Below are 17,135 nucleotides of genomic sequence, written 5' to 3' on the forward strand. Positions count from 1 at the left end.
CTTCCGCTTGTCGCGGTCACAAACAGGCTTCTGCTAGTTTCAGAGACGATGCTGGTTGTCTGATCTCTCGGCAGGCCTGTGTGCTGTTGCTCCAGTGACTGCGGACGTGATGTGAATGTCTGATCCAACACGGAGCGGTTGGTGGTGGTGGTGCACCTGGGCAGACCATCTTCCAACAACAATTTAAACAGGATGAATTTCATCCATGCACACGTTGTTCTCCACCGCGAAGGTGATTCTAGGAAGAGAACTCCAGCCCCTTCTGTGAGGGGTGTGCGGATGAGTGTAACTGACCCACTGACAAAGAGACAAAGTTACCTTCTCCTGACAGTCATTGCTGCAGGAGCCCATGGCTGTAAACTGAAAGTCAAGCTCTCAGATGGGAAACCAGAGCGGTTTGTATCAAGCTGTAAAGGTGGCCTTAAGCAGGATGCACATTCAGCTGACAGACGCTGGTAGGGCTGTACCAGTTGTTAAATAGTCAGTGCTTCTGTGCTGGCTTGGAAACAGACACTGACCCGAGCCCCGAATGTCCACTGCCCTTCCTGTCACCTCCCAGACCTTGTTACCAGCAGCAAAGGTTACCCTGGCACAGTGGGGTCCACCACCCTGCCCTGGCTCTAACATGCTTTGCCAGGCCCTGTCCTACCTGTTATAGACCATTTGGAATATCACGCCTGGTCTTCAGCATTTTTTAAAAAAATTATTTATTTGTTTATTTTATTTTTGGCTGCGTTGTGTCTTCGTTGCTGCGCGCGGGCTTTCTCTAGTTGCGGTGAGTGGGGGCTACTCTTCGTTGCAGTGCGAGGGCTTCTCATTGCCGTGGCTTCTCTTGTTGCGGAGCACGGGCTCTAGGCGCGCGGGATTCAGTAGTTGTGGCTCTTGGGCTTAGTTGCTCCGCGGCATGTGGGATCTTCCTGGACCAGGGCTCAAACCGGTGTCCCCTGTATTGGCAGGCGGATTCTTAACCACTGCGCCACCAGGGAAGTCCCTCTTCCGCCTTTTTGATTCACGAGGAGAGGGTAATAAGAATTGTAAACTTAAATAATAAAGCCCCCGGCTAGTGGTCAGCTTTGAGTACACACCCTACCGGCCCTGTGTCATTGACTGACGCCTGAGAAATGGAACTTTGAAAAGAGAATATGTTCCCCCAAGGAAGGAAAATCAATGAAGGCTCTAAACTCCAGAAGGGAAGCTGGGGTTGTTTTTTTTTTGTGGGGGGGAGCAGTCGGACGGGGGGGGTCCCAGATGGGAAGGGATGGGATGGCGACAGAGCCTCCTGTGGTAGCTGAATACAGGAAGGGGACAGAAATAAGTAGGTATTTTCACAGAGTAGCAAGACCTATGTAGCAGAAGAGGCTGAAGCCCGCCAGTCCAATGGTGGCCACACTATCAGAGTGGTCCTTCCTCAGACCCACTCCTGCCAGTGGCCTCCTCACCATTCCTCAAAGGCACCAAATACGTCCTGCCTCAGGGTCTTCGCTGCCTCCCCACTGCGTGGACCCTGTCTCCCAGGTACCCAGACGGCTTCCTCCCTCACCCTCTTTGGTCTTTCTTCAAATGTTACTTCTCCTGCAGCCTCCCCTCCCCAAACCTCCTTACACTTGCACACACATCCCCTCCCTCTTCCCTGCTTTATTTCTCGTCTTAGCATTGATCACCACCAAATGTGCTACACGCTTTGCTCATTTATTTTGTTTATTGCTCTATCCCCTTTACTATAATGTAAGCTCCATGAAGGCAGACTTTTTGCTCTATTTTGTTCCTGCCACATCCCTGATACCTAGAAGAGCATACAGTAGGTGCCCAGTGAATGTTTGCTGAATGGATGAATGAAGGAAAAATGACTTCGTGTCCGCTATGGACGGGGCACTGCGTTCGGTCCATGCGTTTCCTACGGTGCACCCCCATCAGTCCTCATGGAGCTGCCTCGGGGGCCTCGTCCTCCTTCTACGCTGGCGATGTTAATTAACATAAATTTAAATAGCCACCTGTGGCTAGAATTGATTGTACTGGACAGAGTAGCTCTAGCATAAGAGGGAAAACCAAATGCAGACGAAATTGAGTTATTTGTAGTGAGGTGGATGGACCTAGAGACTGTCATACAGAGTGAAGTAAGTCAGAAAGAGAAAAACAAATACCATATGCTAACACATATATATGGAATTTTTAAAAAATTGGTTCTGAAGAACCTAGGGGCAGGACAGGAATAAAGATGCAGACATAGAGAATGGACTTGGGGACACGGGGAGGGGGAAGGTAAGCTGGGACGAAGTGAGAGAGTGGCATGGACTTATATATACTACCAAATGTAAAATAGGTAGCTAGTGGGAAGCAGCCGCATAGCACAGGAGATCAGCTCGGTGCTTTGTGACCACCTAGAGGGGTGGGATAGGGAAGGTGGGAGGGAGACGCAAGAGGGAGGAGATGTGGGGATATATGTATACGTGTAGCTGATTCACTTTGTTATACAGCAGAAACTAACACACCATTGTAAAGCAATTATACTCCAATAAAGATGTTAAAAAAAATTAAAAAAGACCAAAAAAATTAAAAAAAAAAACAAATGCAGCTCGTGCTCTAGTTGGGTAGACAGGAGTGTTTGAATTCAACCAGTGGCCCTTGGCAGTGCATACACCCTCTGGCACAATTTCTGGGCTCCTGGGAGAAGCCGATCCTAATCCCCCTTTTTCTTTTGCCTTGGCCTGAGTAGGGCCAGGCTGGGATGAGCTGAGTAAGGTGCAAAATGTAAGGGGGCACCCAAAACTCCTTATGATAGTAATGCAATATTTTAAAGATAAAAATTAATGCAAAAATCCATGATGAACAAAATATCAACATTTGAAATAAAGACAGGATTAGTGTTACTCGTTTTCCTTTTTGACATGCACTGTCACTGCTTGTGCAGTAGCTTATACTAGTGGCCATAATTTGTATCTGTTAATCCCAAGCTCCTAATTTATCCCTCCCCCTTTCCCCTTTGTTAACCATAAATTTGTTTTCTATATATGTGAGTCTGTTTCTGTAAATAAGTTCATTTGTGTTACTTTTTTAGATTCCACATATAAGTGATATCATATGATATTTGTCTTTCTCTGTCTGATTTACTTCACCTAGTTTGACAATCTCTAGGTCCATCCACATTGCTGCAGATGGCATTATTTCATTCTTTTTTATGGCTGAGTAATATTCCATTGTATTGATATATATGTACCACATCTTCTTTATCCATTCATCTGTTGATGGACATTTAGGTTGCTTCTAAGTCTTGGCTATTGTGAATTGTGCTGCTATGAACATTGGAGTGCATGTATCTTTTCGACTTTGAGTTTTCTCCGAGTAAATGCCAAGCCTCTTAAGTATTTTTAAATGTAGAGTGGAATTAAATGGGATTGTGTACTGGACTGGAGAGCGTGTAGGCCAGAATGCACGCATCTTGGAAGGAGACTATAGAACAAAAATGATGCTGACTATGTAAAACTTAGTTTGTGGTTTTGAGCTCATTGCAACATATATTAGAAAATACCACAGAAGTGTAATGAAGAAAATAAACGTTGCTCACAATCCTACCCAGGCATTCTTTCTTTACTCTATTAAATTATTAAAATTTTAAAATGATGTTATTTTGTTATGACAAGTCAAATAAAAAAGAGACAGATAAGGAAAAGCTAACCATCTCTTCCCAAATCCAATTCTCTACCCAAAATCCATTTGCATCAAGATAATGTTCATAGTTCATGCCATTCTTTTCTCTCTGTGCATATGTGCTATACATATAGCTTCATTTATTTTGTATTTTAACAAAGGATCATATTACACGCATTACTCTGCAATTTTTATTCTTACTTAATACATTGTAGACATGTCTCCAGGTCCATACCTTAAGAAAGGAATAAACATTATTCAATGAAAATTGTGTTCTTTTTACTCCTGTCCCATAGCCACGCACTTGCCTTCCATAGTGTTATAACCGTTAGGTATCAGTCTTACAGAGCTATTCTATACATGAAAACACCTGCTTTCCACACTGTCTTTACTTGCTTTTTTTTTTTTTTTCCACCTACTAATGTATCTTGAAAAGTGTTCCATGTTGGTACATGTAAAACTGCTTCATTCCTTTGTTATTATTTTGTTTCATTCTTTTAAATGGCTGCCTAGCTTTCCATTATATAGATAGACCAGAATGTATTTAATGCACTCCCTACCAATGGGAGTTTAATCTATTCCACATTTCCCCCCTTCCCCGCTCCCCTGCTTTTACTACAATTTGTAATGAATAATCTTGTAACTGTGCCATTTTGCAAACATAAATTTATCTGTAGGATACGTTTCTAGAAATGGAATTGTAAGGTCAAATATGTGATTTTAATTTTCACACCTACAGTCCAGTTGTCCTCCCGAGAGGCTGTATCATTTGTATCATTTACAGTTGTATTAGTAAGGCAGGACCCAAATCTCCATGTTTTTGCAATATGGCATGTCATCAGACTTTCTGTCCCTTGCCAATATGATAGGCAAAACTGGTATCTCAAGGTAGTTTTAAACCGCAATTTTCTTATTAGGAGTGAGATTGAGTATCATTTACTGTCTTGAAGGACATTTGGACTTTTTTCTGTGAACTATTTGTATTCTACGCCCATTTGAAAAATTAGATTATTTGTCCTTTTCAATATTGATTCATGGAGCCTCTTTGTATGTTAAGGAAATTTAAGGAGATTAGCTTTTGCCTGAAATACAATCTTTTTTTTTTTTTTAAACATCTTTATTGAAGTATAATTGCTTTACAATGGTGTGCTAGCTTCTGCTTTACAACAAAGTGAATCAGTTACACATATACATATGTTGCCATATCTCTTCCCTCTTGCATCTCCCTCCCTCCCACCCTCCCTATCCCACCCCTCTAGGTGGTCACAAAGCACCGAGCTGATCTCCCTGTGCTATGCAGCTGCTTCCCACTAGTTATCTATTTTACATTTGGTAGTGTATATATGTCCATGACACTCTCTCACCCTGTCACATCTCACCCCTCCCCCTCCCCATATCCTCAAGTCCATTCTCTAGTAGGTCTGTGTCTTTATTCCCATCTTGCCACTAGGTTCTTCATGACCTCTTTTTTTTTTTTTTTCCCTTAGATTCCATATATATGTGTTAGCATACTGTATTTGTTTTTCTCTTTCTGACTTACTTCACTCTGTATGACAGACTCTAACTCCATCCACCTCATTACAAACACCTCCATTTCATTTCTTTTTATGGCTGAGTAATATTCCATTGTATATATGTGCCACATCTTCTTTATCCATTCATCCGATGATGGACACCTAGGTTGCTTCCATGTCCTGGCTATTGTAAACAGAGCTGCAATGAATATTTTGGTACATGACTCTTTCTGAATTATGGTTTTCTCAGGGTATATGCCCAGTAGTGGGATTGCTGGGTCATATGGTAGTTCTATTTTTAGTTTTTTAAGGAACCTCCATACTGTTCTCCATAGTGGCTGTATCAATTTACATTCCCACCAACAGTGCAAGAGTGTTCCCTTTTCTCCACACCCTCTCTAGCATTTATTGTTTCTAGATTTTTTGATGATGGCCATTCTGACTGGTGTGAGATGATACCTCATTGTAGTTTTGATTTGCATTTCTCTAATGATTAATGATGTTGAGCATTCTTTCATGTGTCTGTTGGCAATCTGTATCTCTTCTTTGGAGAAATGTCTATTTAGGTCTTCTGCCCATTTTTGGATTGGGTTGTTTGTTTTTTTGTTATTGAGCTGCATGAGCTGCTTGTAAATCTTGGAGATTAATCCTTTGTCCATTGCTTCATTTGCAAATATTTTCTCCCATTCTGAGGGTTGTCTTTTGGTCTTGTTTATGGTTTCCTTTGCTGTGCAAAAGCTTTTAAGTTTCATTAGGTCCCATTTGTTTATTTGTGTTTTTATTTCCATTTCTCTAGGACCTGGGTCAAAAAGGATCTTGCTGTGACTTATGTCATACAGTGTTCTGCCTATGTTTTCCTCTAAGAGTTTGATAGTGTCTGGCCTTACACTTAGGTCTTTAATCCATTTTGAGTTTATTTTTGTGTATGGTGTTAGGGAGTGTTCTAATTTCATACTTTTACATGTACCTGTCCAATTTTCCCAGCACCACTTATTGAAGAGGCTGTCTTTTCTCCATTGTATATGCTTGCCTCCTTTATCAAAGATAAGGTGACCATATGTGCGTGGGCTTATCTCTGGGCTTTCTATCCTGTTCCATTGATCTATATTTCTGTTTTTGTGCCAGTACCAAACTGTCTTGATTACTGTAGCTTTGTAATATAGTCTGAAGTCAGGGAGCCTGATTCCTCCAGCTCCATTTTTCGTTCTCAAGATTGCTTTGGCTATTCGGGGTCTTTTGTGTTTCCATACAAATTGTGAAATTTTTTGTTCTAGTTCTGTGAAAAATGCCAGTGGTAGTTTGATAGGGATTGCATTGAATCTGTAGATTGCTTTGGGTAGCAGAGTCATTTTCACAATGTTTATTCTTCCAATCCAAGAACATGGTATATCTCTCCATCTATTTGTATCATCTTTAATTTCTTTCATCAGTGTCCTATAATTTTCTGCATACAGGTCTTTTGTCTCCTTAGGTAGGTTTATTCCTAGGTATTTTATTCTTTTTGTTGCAATGGTAAACGGGAGTGTTTTCTTAATTTCACTTTCAGATTTTTCATCATTAGTATACAGGAATGCAAGAGATTTCTGTGCATTAATTTTGTATCCTGCTACTTTACCAAATTCATTGATTAGCTCTAGTAGTTTTCTGGTAGCATCTTTTGGATTCTCTATGTATAGTATCATGTCATCGGCAAACAGTGACAGCTTTACTTCTTCTTTTCCGATTTGGATTCCTTTTATTTCTTTTTCGTCTCTGATTGCTGTGGCTAACACTTCCAAAACTATGTTGAATAATAGTGGTGAGAGTGGGCAACCTTGTCTTGTTCCTGATCTTAGTGGAAATGGTTTCAGTTTTTCACCATTGAGGACAATGTTGGCTGTGGGTTTGTCATATACGGCCTTTATTATGTTGAGGAAAGTTCCCTCTATGCCTACTTTCTGCAGGACTTTTATCATAAATGGGTGTAGAATTTTGTCGAAAGCTTTCTCTGCATCTATTGAGATGATCATATGGTTTTTCTCCTTCAATTTGTTAATATGATGTATCACGTTGATTGATTTGCGTATATTGAAGAATCCTTGCATTCCTGGAATAAACCCCACTTGATCATGGTGTATGATCCTTTTAATGTGCTGTTGGATTCTGTTTGCTAGTATTTTGTTGAGGATTTTTGCATCTATGTTCATCAGTGATATTGGCCTGTAGTTTTCTTTCTTTGTGACATCTTTGCCTGGTTTTGGTATCAGGGTGATGGTGGCCTCGTAGAATGAGTTTGGGAGTATTCCTCCCTCTGCAATATTTTGGAAGAGTTTGAGAAGGATAGGTGTTAGCTCTTCTCTAAATGTTTGATAGAATTCGCCTGTGAAGCCATCTGGTCCTGGGCTTTTGTGTGTTGGAAGATTTTTAATCACAGTTTCAATTTCAGTGCTTGTGATTGGTCTGTTCATATTTTCTATTTCTTCCTGGTTCAGTCTCGGCAGGTTGTGCATTTCTAAGAATCTGTCCATTTCTTCCAGGTTGTCCATTTTATTAGCATAGAGTTGCTTGTAGTAATCTCTTATGATCGTTTGTATTTCTGCAGTGTCAGTGGTTACTTCTCCTTTTTCATTTCTAATTCTATTAATTTGAGTCTTCTCCTTTTTTCTCTTGATGAGTCTGGCTAATGGTTTATCAATTTTGTTTATCTTCTCAAAGAACCAGCTTTTAGTTTCATTGATTTTTGCTATTGTTTCCTTCATTTCTTTTTCATTTATTTCTGATCTGATCTTTATGATTTCTTTCCTTCTGCTAGCTTTGGGGTTTTTTTGTTCTTCTTTCTCTAATTGCTTTAGGTGCAAGGTTAGGTTGTTTATTCGAGATGTTTCCTGTTTCTTGATGTAGGCTTGTATTGCTATAAACTTCCCTCTTAGAACTGCTTTTGCTGCATCCCATAGGTTTTGGATCGTCGTGTCTCCATTGTCATTTGTTTCTAGGTATTTTTTGATTTCCCCTTTGATTTCTTCAGTGATCACTTCGTTATTAAGTAGTGTATTGTGTAGCCTCCATGTGTTTGTATTTTTTACAGATCTTTTCCTGTAATTGATATCTAGTCTCATAGCGTTGTGGTCGGAAAAGATACTTGATACGATTTCAATTTTTTTAAATTTACCAAGGCTTGATTTGTGACCCAAGATATGATCTATCCTGGAGAATGTTCCATGAGCACTTGAGAAAAATGTGTATTCTGTTGTTTTTGGGTGGAATGTCCTATAAATATCAATTAAGTCCATCTTGTTTAATGTATCATTTAAAGCTTGTGTTTCCTTATTTATTTTCATTTTGGATGATCTGTCCATTGGTGAAAGTGGGGTGTTAAAGTCCCCTACTATGATTGTGTTACTGTCGATTTCCCCTTTTATGGCTGTTAGTATTTGCCTTATGTATTGAGGTGCTCCTATGTTGGGTGCATAAATATTTACAATTGTTATACCTTCCTCTTGGATCGATCCCTTGATCATTATATAGTGTCCGTCTTTGTCTCTTGTAATTGTCTTTATTTTAAAGTCTATTTTGTCTGATATGAGAATTGCTACTCCAGCTTTCTTTTGATTTCCATTTGCATGGAATATCTTTTTCCATCCCCTCACTTTCAGTCTGTATGTGTCTCTAGGTCTGAAGTGGGTCTCTTGTAGACAGCATATATATGGGTCTTGTTTTTGTATCCATTCAGCCAGTCTGTGTCTTTTGGTGGGAGCATTTAATCCATTTACATTTAAGGTAATTATCGATATGTATGTTCCTATTCCCATTTTCTTAAATGTTTTGGGTTTGTTATTGTAGGTGTTTTCCTTCTCTTGTGTTTCTTGCCTAGAGAAGTTCCTTTAGCATTTGTTGTAAAGCTGGTTTGGTGGTGCTGAACTCTCTCAGCTTTTGCTTGTCTGTAAAGGTTTTAATTTCTCCATCAAATCTGAATGAGATCCTTGCTGGGTAGAGTAATCTTGGTTGTAGGTTTTTCTCCTTCATCACTTTAAGTATATCCTGCCACTCCCTTCTGGCTTGCAGCGTTTCTGCTGAAAGATCAGCTGTTAACCTTATGGGGATGCCCTTGTGTGTTATCTGTTGTTTTTCCCTTGCTGCTTTTAATATGTTTTCTTTATATTTAATTTTTGATAGTTTGATTAATATGTGTCTTGGTGTGTTTCTCCTTGGATTTATCCTGTATGGGACTCTCTGTGCTTCCAGGACTTGATTAACTATTTCCTTTCCCATATTAGGGAAGTTTTCAACTATAATCTCTTCAAATATTTTCTCAGTCCCTTTCTTTTTCTCTTCTTCTTCTGGGACCCCTATAATTCGAATGTTGGTGCGTTTAATGTTGTCCCAGAGGTCTCTGAGACTGTCCTCAGTTCTTTTCATTCTTTTTTCTTTATTCTGGTCTGCAGTAGTTATTTCCACCATTTTATCTTCCAGGTCACTTATCCGTTCTTCTGCCTCAGTTATTCTGCTATTGATCCCATCTAGAGTATTTTTAATTTCATTTATTGTGCTTGTCATCGTTTCTTGGTTCCTCTTTAGTTCTTCTACGTCCTTGTTAAATGTTTCTTGCATTTTGTCTATTCTATTTCCAAGACTTTGGATCATCCTTACTATCATTATTCTGAATTCTTTTTCAGGTAGACTACCTATTTCCTCTTCATTTGTTAGGTCTGGTGTGTTTTGACCCTGCTCCTTCATCTGCTGTGTGTTTTTCTGTCTTCTCATTTTGCTTATCTTACTGTGTTTGGGGTCTCCTTTTCACAGGCTGCAGGTTCGTAGTTCCCGTTGTTTTTGGTATCTGTCCCCAGTGGCTAAGGTTGGTTCAGTGGTTTGTGTAGGTTTCCTGGTGGAGGGAACTAGTGCCTGTGTTCTGGTGGATGAGGCTGGATGTTGTCTTTCTGGTGGGTTCGTCCACGTCTGGTGGTGTGTTTTGGGGTGTCTGTGGCCTTATTATGATTTTAGGCAGCCTCTCTGTTAATGGATGGGGCTGTGTTCCTCTCTTGCTAGTTGTTTGGCATAGGGTGTCCAGCACTGTAGCTTGCTGGTCGTTGAGTGAAGCTGGGTCTTGATGTTGAGATGGAGATCTGTGAGAGATTTTCGCCGTTTGGTATTACGTGGAGCTGGGAGGTCTCTTGTGGACCAGTGTCCTGAAGTTGGCTCTCCCACCTCAGAGGCACAGCCCTGATGCCTGGCTGGAGCACCAAGAGCCTTTCATCCACACGGCTCAGAATAAAAGGGAGAAAAAATGGAAAGAAAGAAAAAAAGAGGATAAAATAAAATAAAATAAAGCAATTATAATAAAAAATAAGAAAAAAAATTATTAAGAGTAAATTTATTAAGAAAAAAAAATTTTTTTAATTTTTAAAAATAGATTTATTAATTTTTTATACTAAAAATAAGAAAAAAATTATTTAGAAAAAATTTATTAAGAAAAAAAATTTTTTAATTTTTTAAAATAAAAAATATGAAAAAACTTATTAAAAATTTTTTTAAAAATAGAAAATAAGGAAAAAATTATTAAGAAAACATTTATTAGGGAAAAAAAATTTTTTTAAGCCAAAAAAACAAAAAAACAAAAAACGGACGGACCTAACCCTAGGACTAACGGTGAGAGCAAAGCTATATAGACAAAATCTCACCCAGAAGCATACACATCTACACTCACAAAAAAAAGGAAAAGGGGAAAAGTTAATATATCCTGCTCCCAAAGTCCATCTCCTAAATTTGGGGTGATTCGTTGTCTATTCAGGTATTCAACAGATGCAGGCACATCAAGTTGTTTGTGGAGCTTTAATCCGCTGCTTCTGAGGCTGCTGGGAGAGATTTCCCTTTCTCTTCTTTGTTCGTACAGCTCCCGGGGTTCAGCTTTGGATTTGGACCCGCCTCTGCATGTAGGTCCCCTGAGGGCGTCTGTTCCCCGCCCAGACAGAACGGGGTTAAAGGAGCAGCTGATTCGGGGGCTCTGGCTCAGTCAGGCCGGGGGGAGGGAGCGGTACGGAGGAGGCGGGGCGAGCCTGCGGCGGCAGAAGCCGGCGTGACGTTGCAGCAGCCTGAGGCGCGTCGTGCGCTCTCCCGGGGAAGTTGTCCCCGGATTACGGGAGCCTGGCCGTGGCGGGCTGCACAGGCTCCCGGGAGGGGCGGCGTGGAGAATGACCTGTGCTCGCCCACAGGCTGTTTGGTGGCGGCAGCAGCAGCCCTAGCGTCTCATGCCCGTCTCTGGGGTCCGCGCCGATAGCCGCGGCTCGCGCCCGTCTCCGGAGTTCGTTCAAGTGGCGCTCCGAATCCCCTCTCCTTGCACGCCGCGAAACAAAGAGGCAAGAAAAAGTCTCCTGCCTCCTCGGCAGCCGCAGACCTTCTCTCGTGCACCCTCCCGGCTAGTTGTGGCGCGCCAGACCCTCCAGGCTGCGTCCACGCAGCCAACCCCAGTCCTCTCCCCGGGATCCGACCGAAGCCCGCGCCTCAGCTCCCAGCCCCCGCCCGCCCCGGCGGGTGAGCAGACAAGCCTCTCGGGCTGGTGAGTGCTGCTCGGCGCCGAGCCTCTGTGCGGGAATCTCTCCGTTTTTCCCTCTGCGTCCCTGTTGCTGTGGGATCCGCGCTGATAGCCGCGGCTCGCGCCCGTCTCTGGAGCTCGTTTAGGCGGCGCTCTGAATCCCCTCTCCTTGCGCGCCGCGAAACAAAGAGGCAAGAAAAATTCTCTTGCCTCTTTGGCAGCTGCAGTCTTTTTCCCGGACTCCCTCCCGGCTAGCACCGAAGCCCGAGCCTCAGCTCCCAGCCCCGCCCGCCCCGGCGGCTGAGCAGACAAGCCTCTCGGGCTGGTGAGTGCTGGTCGGCACCACTCCTCTGTGCAGGAATCTCCACTTTGCCCTCCGTACCAATGTGGCTGCGCTCTCCTCCGTGGCTCCGAAGCTTCCCCCCTCTGCTACCCGCAGTCTCTGCCCACGAAGGGGCTTCCTAGTGTGTGGAAACCTTTCCTCCTTCACAGCTCCCTCCCACTGGTGCAGGTCCCGTCCCTATTCTTTTGTCTCTGTTATTTCTTTTTTCTTTTGCCCTACCCAAGAACGTGGGGATTTTCTTGCCTTTTGGGAGGTCTGACGTCTTCTGCCAGCGTTCAGTGGGTGTTCTGTAGGAGCAGTTCCACGTGTAGATGTATTTCTCATGTATCTGTGGGGAGGAAGGTGATCTCCGCGTCTTACTCTTCCGCCATCTTGCCTCTGAACTCCTGAAATACAATCTTTTTAAAAGGTGCATAATATTATGTAGTATTGATGTTTATTATTAGATAGTCCCCACTGCCCCTTTTTTATCCAAGTGCTTGTCTGCCTGGACAAATAATGTTACAAGGATACACACACACACACACACACACACACACACACACACACACACATATATAATATTTGATGCTTTTAATTTTGTAAGATAGGTTTCCCAAAGTGGGATGGCTTGCTCAAGAAATCTATAGATTTTAATTTTAAAAGCTATTGTCAGATTACCTTTACAAAAGTCTGAAGCAATTCACATTCCCACCAGCAGTGGATGAAAGTGCCAGTTGCCCTGCATCCCAGTTAATACTAGTTGTTACTACTTTCTTAAAATTTAAAGTGATAAATGGTATCTTCCCGTGTTTTTAATTTTAATCTATCTGACCACTAGTGATGTTGAGTATCTTTTAATAACGTTTATTGGCTATTTGCATTTTGTCTTAGTTGAATTGCTTGTTCATATCCTTTGTCTATTTTCCCCTGGATTTCGGTCTCTTTTTCATCAATTTACAGGGACTCTGTGTGTATTAGCAATATTAACTCTTTATTTGTGATAAATATTTTTTCCAATCTCTTATTTGTTTCTGTACTTTGTTTATAATATAATATAATATTTATAATATAATAATATAATACTTTTACTTAATAACTTAAATAACTTAAAAATTTATGTTGTCAAATATATCTTTTCATTGATGATTTCTGAGGTTCTTGACTTTATTACGGTCTCTCCACTCTTTAAATTTTCCTGTAAATAAGGCTAATATGTTAGGCTTTGTGGACTGTATGGTCTCTGTTACAACTACTTGTTCCTACCATTGTAGCTTGAAAACAACCAGAGACAATATGTAAAGAAGTAGGCATGGCTGTGCTCCAATGAAACTTTATTTACAAAAGCAGGTGGTGGTCAGCAGCTGGCTGTAGTTTGTTGATCCCTGTGTCAAAGCATAAGTCAGATGAAGAAATCCTTTCCTTAAATCCTCCCTATGTCACTTAGATGAGTAAAAGCCAAAACTATACAATTATCTGGCCCTCATTTCCTCTCTGACTCCATCTTCTACAATTCTCTCCTTGGTACAATCTGTTACAGTTACCTCAGCCTCCTCTCTGTTCCTTGGACCCACCAGACAAATCCCACTCCAGGCTCACTCCCTCTTTATTTTTTGTTTTTTTAAAATAAATTTATTTATTTATTTTGGCTGCATTGGGTCTTCATTGCTGTGCACAGGCTTTCTCTAGTTGCGGCGAGCAGGGGCTACTCTTTGCTGCGATGCGCGGGCTTCTCATGTGGTGGCTTCTCTTGTGTGGAGCACAGGCTCTAGGCGCACGAACTTCAGTAGTTGTGGCATGTGGGCTCAGTAGTTGTGGCATGTGGGCTTAGTTGCTCCATGGCATGTGGGATTTTCCAGGACCAGAGATCGAACCCATGTCCCCTGAATTGGCAGGCAGATTCTTAACCACTGTGCCACGAAGGAAGTCCTCACTCCCTCTTTGGACTTGTTTTTCCCTTCGGTTAGAATGTTCTTCCCCCAGATATTTTGCATATCTTCCAGGCTTTTATCAAATAGCAGCATATCAGGGAGCCCTTTCTTAGTCACCCTATTTAAAACTGAACCCCTGTCCCCACACGTAGTTTCTACTCCTTTTCCTCTTTGTTTCCCCCTTTGCACTCACCATTAATATGTGTATTTTACTTACTTATAATGTTGTTTGTTTTTCTCCCCTAGCATGTAAGTTCCACAGGGGCAGGAATTTTCATCTGTTTTGTATCCTCAACACTTAGGAGAATTTCTGGCATGTGTAAGGGTTCACAATATTTTTGTTGAATGATTGAATACATACAGTAGAGTGGGAGAGATGAAGATACAGAAAGACAGTGATTATTTCAAGAGGAAAGTCCTTGAGAATGAAAGATAACTGATTTTGACGGGGGTAGAGACACTCCTCCATTGCAAAAAGAGAAGAAAGAGATTTCCGTGCAGGTTGATCTTTACCAAGGGTTTTTCAACCTTGGCACTATCGAAATTCTGGGCTAAGTGGTTCTTTGTAGCTGGGGGCTGTGCTGCCCATTGTACAATATTTGGTAGCATCTCTGGTCTCTACCTTCTAGATGTCAGTAGCATCCTCTCTCCAGTTGTAACATTCAAAATATCTCTGAACATTGCCAACTATCCTCTGGGGTTAAATTGTCTTTGATTAAGAACGACTGGTCTATACATTTACACTGGGAAGGAAGCCTCTTTAATGACAGCTCTTATTCTCTCAGTCAGGTGTAAGATGAGGTCATCAGCTGGGAGTATGGAGGATGAGTAAATAGGCTTGAAGAAAGAGAAGGCATGAAGTGGTGGTCTCAGAGTGGAAAGAGGCAATAATGAATAAGAAGTAGACTCACCTCCTTCCTGGCCCAGAGGAACATGAAGTGTGGGAGAAAAAATAGCCTCTTTGCCAGAGGAGTGCAGGAGAGGCAATGTTATCTGTGGACAACCATTCAGAGGTTAGGTTTCTGATTGTAGATTAGAGTTTTAGAGAGCTCAGTGAAACAATTTAGGAGGAAGGGGAGGGATAGGGAGTTGGATGGCATTAGGGCTTTTTCATTGTCGTGTAGAGTTGAGAGACCTCATCAAAACTGTTAATGGAAAGGTTTGTGCTTATGAGGGGGATTGATATAAAACAGCCATGTGATACAGGCTGGGACTAGCCCTGAGAGCCTCATGGAAGATTGGGAAGCTCTTAGGTCAATATCACAATCCCAAGTACTTGGCTTGAAGTCTCCTGGAGGAGAGGAGACCAGCGCTCCCATGCTTTCATAGCTAATGCAAATGGGATTATTTTTCCATTTTCATTTTGAATCCGTTACCACCAGCATAAAGAAAAGCTTCACATTTTTGTATATTTATCCTATCTTCAGCCTCTTTACCAACTTTCCTTATTCATTCCAACAGTTTTAATGGAGTTTTTTAGTTTTTCATTTATTCAATATACCATCTACAAATAAGTTTCACACTTTCCGTGTGATCAAAGCCAATAAAGTCTCTGTCTGAGCCCCATTTCTGTGACTTCCTTCAGCCTGCAAACTGAGTCTCCCTCCCAGGGTTAAAGCAGTTACTCTGTTCAGCCACTGGATGGCAGTGACTCAGCATGTCTGTGCTTCTCTGTTGCTCCGTAGTTCTGTTGGAGAGATGAGCTGAGTAAAGTTTCCTACCAATAGAAAAAAGCTCTTTCTAGCAAATTCAAGATATAGGCCTCTCTTCAGAACCAATCAACTATCAACTAGCTGTGAAGAGATGATCTGTAACTGCAGATCATCTTATATAAAAGTAACCAAAAGGACTACTTGCTCAGTAAGAGGCGGCCCTGCTCTTATGGTTCCTCAGCAAGTCTAATAACCTAAAGGATCATTTACTACAGGTGAGATCTTTGAGTCTCAGGAATTCTTGCTTCCTAATCAGGGCTTAATTTTAGATCATCTCCAGATTTTTCTTTTGAATATTTGAAATTATCTCTTTCCATCCAAAATGAAAATGATACTAATCTTATGAAGTCTACAACTGTTTGTCTATTTCCTATGGGCCACTCGATAGTTTGACCTGATGAAGAAGGGTACAAGTCAAGATGTCCCTCCAAATTCCATTTCTCTAATACTATCTTGAGAAACTTCATCTGAGGTCATCCCAAAATGTTTTGCTTATTTACCAGCCTTGCTTTGAGCCCAATGGAATGAATCATTAGCCTTAGTCACCATGGGAACCAAACAAACCAGGACTACAGATATAAATTCCACTGGATTCTTATGATCAAAGATAAATTGCCCAAGACTATATATAAAATTCACATTATCTGAAAAGACTATATACATATAGTGTATATATATATATATATATATATATATATATATATATATATATATATATATATAATTTTATTTGTACAATCAACTACATTTTAGATACAATGGAAAAAGCAGAATGTGTGTCCTAAATTTCTCTCACTCCATAGCAGGAGTTAGCAAACGTTTTCTGTAAAGGGCCAGTTAGAAAATATTTTTGGTTTTGTGGGCCCTACAGTCTCCATAACAACTATTCAGCTCTTGCTGCTGTAGTGCAAAGGCAGCCCTAGGCTATACATAAATGAATGGGTAGAGTTGTGTTCCAATAAAACTTTATTTACAAAACAAGCAGTGGGCCAGATTTGGCCTGTGTGCCATAGTTTTCCAATCTCTCCTTTATGGTAATGTTGTTCAGTGGAACTCTGAGGGTATGTTGGACTTCAGTGAACAAGATCAGAGAACAGGTACACAGTCCGTGAAGTCAGAGAATGGATCTGGGGGCACAACAGGACTCAGAGAGTAGATGTTTGTGGGAGACAGTCCACATTTTACCTTAGAGAGGTGGCTGTGAAGATGGAGCTGAAATCTAAGAGCAGGAAGGCACAAGGCTGGACTCAGATTCCCCACCTGATTTCCTTGTTGCTTTGAGAATCATGCTGCTAATTATAGTGTTCTGGAACTATTTTCAACTGCACCTTTTCCTGGGAGGAGTGGATTAAGCATAGTACAAAAAAGTGCATTTTGTCCAGTCAATGTCTCCCAAGGGAAGCTCTCTAAAGAAACTGACACTGAAGAATTTGAGTGTGACAGTTTCTTCTCATTAGAGATTCCCAAGGGCCTGGGAATAATCTGCTGTTTACAGTCACTGCTAAC

This window comes from Eubalaena glacialis, chromosome 12 (genome assembly GCF_028564815.1).
Source record: "Eubalaena glacialis isolate mEubGla1 chromosome 12, mEubGla1.1.hap2.+ XY, whole genome shotgun sequence".
Lineage (NCBI taxonomy): Eukaryota > Metazoa > Chordata > Mammalia > Artiodactyla > Balaenidae > Eubalaena > Eubalaena glacialis.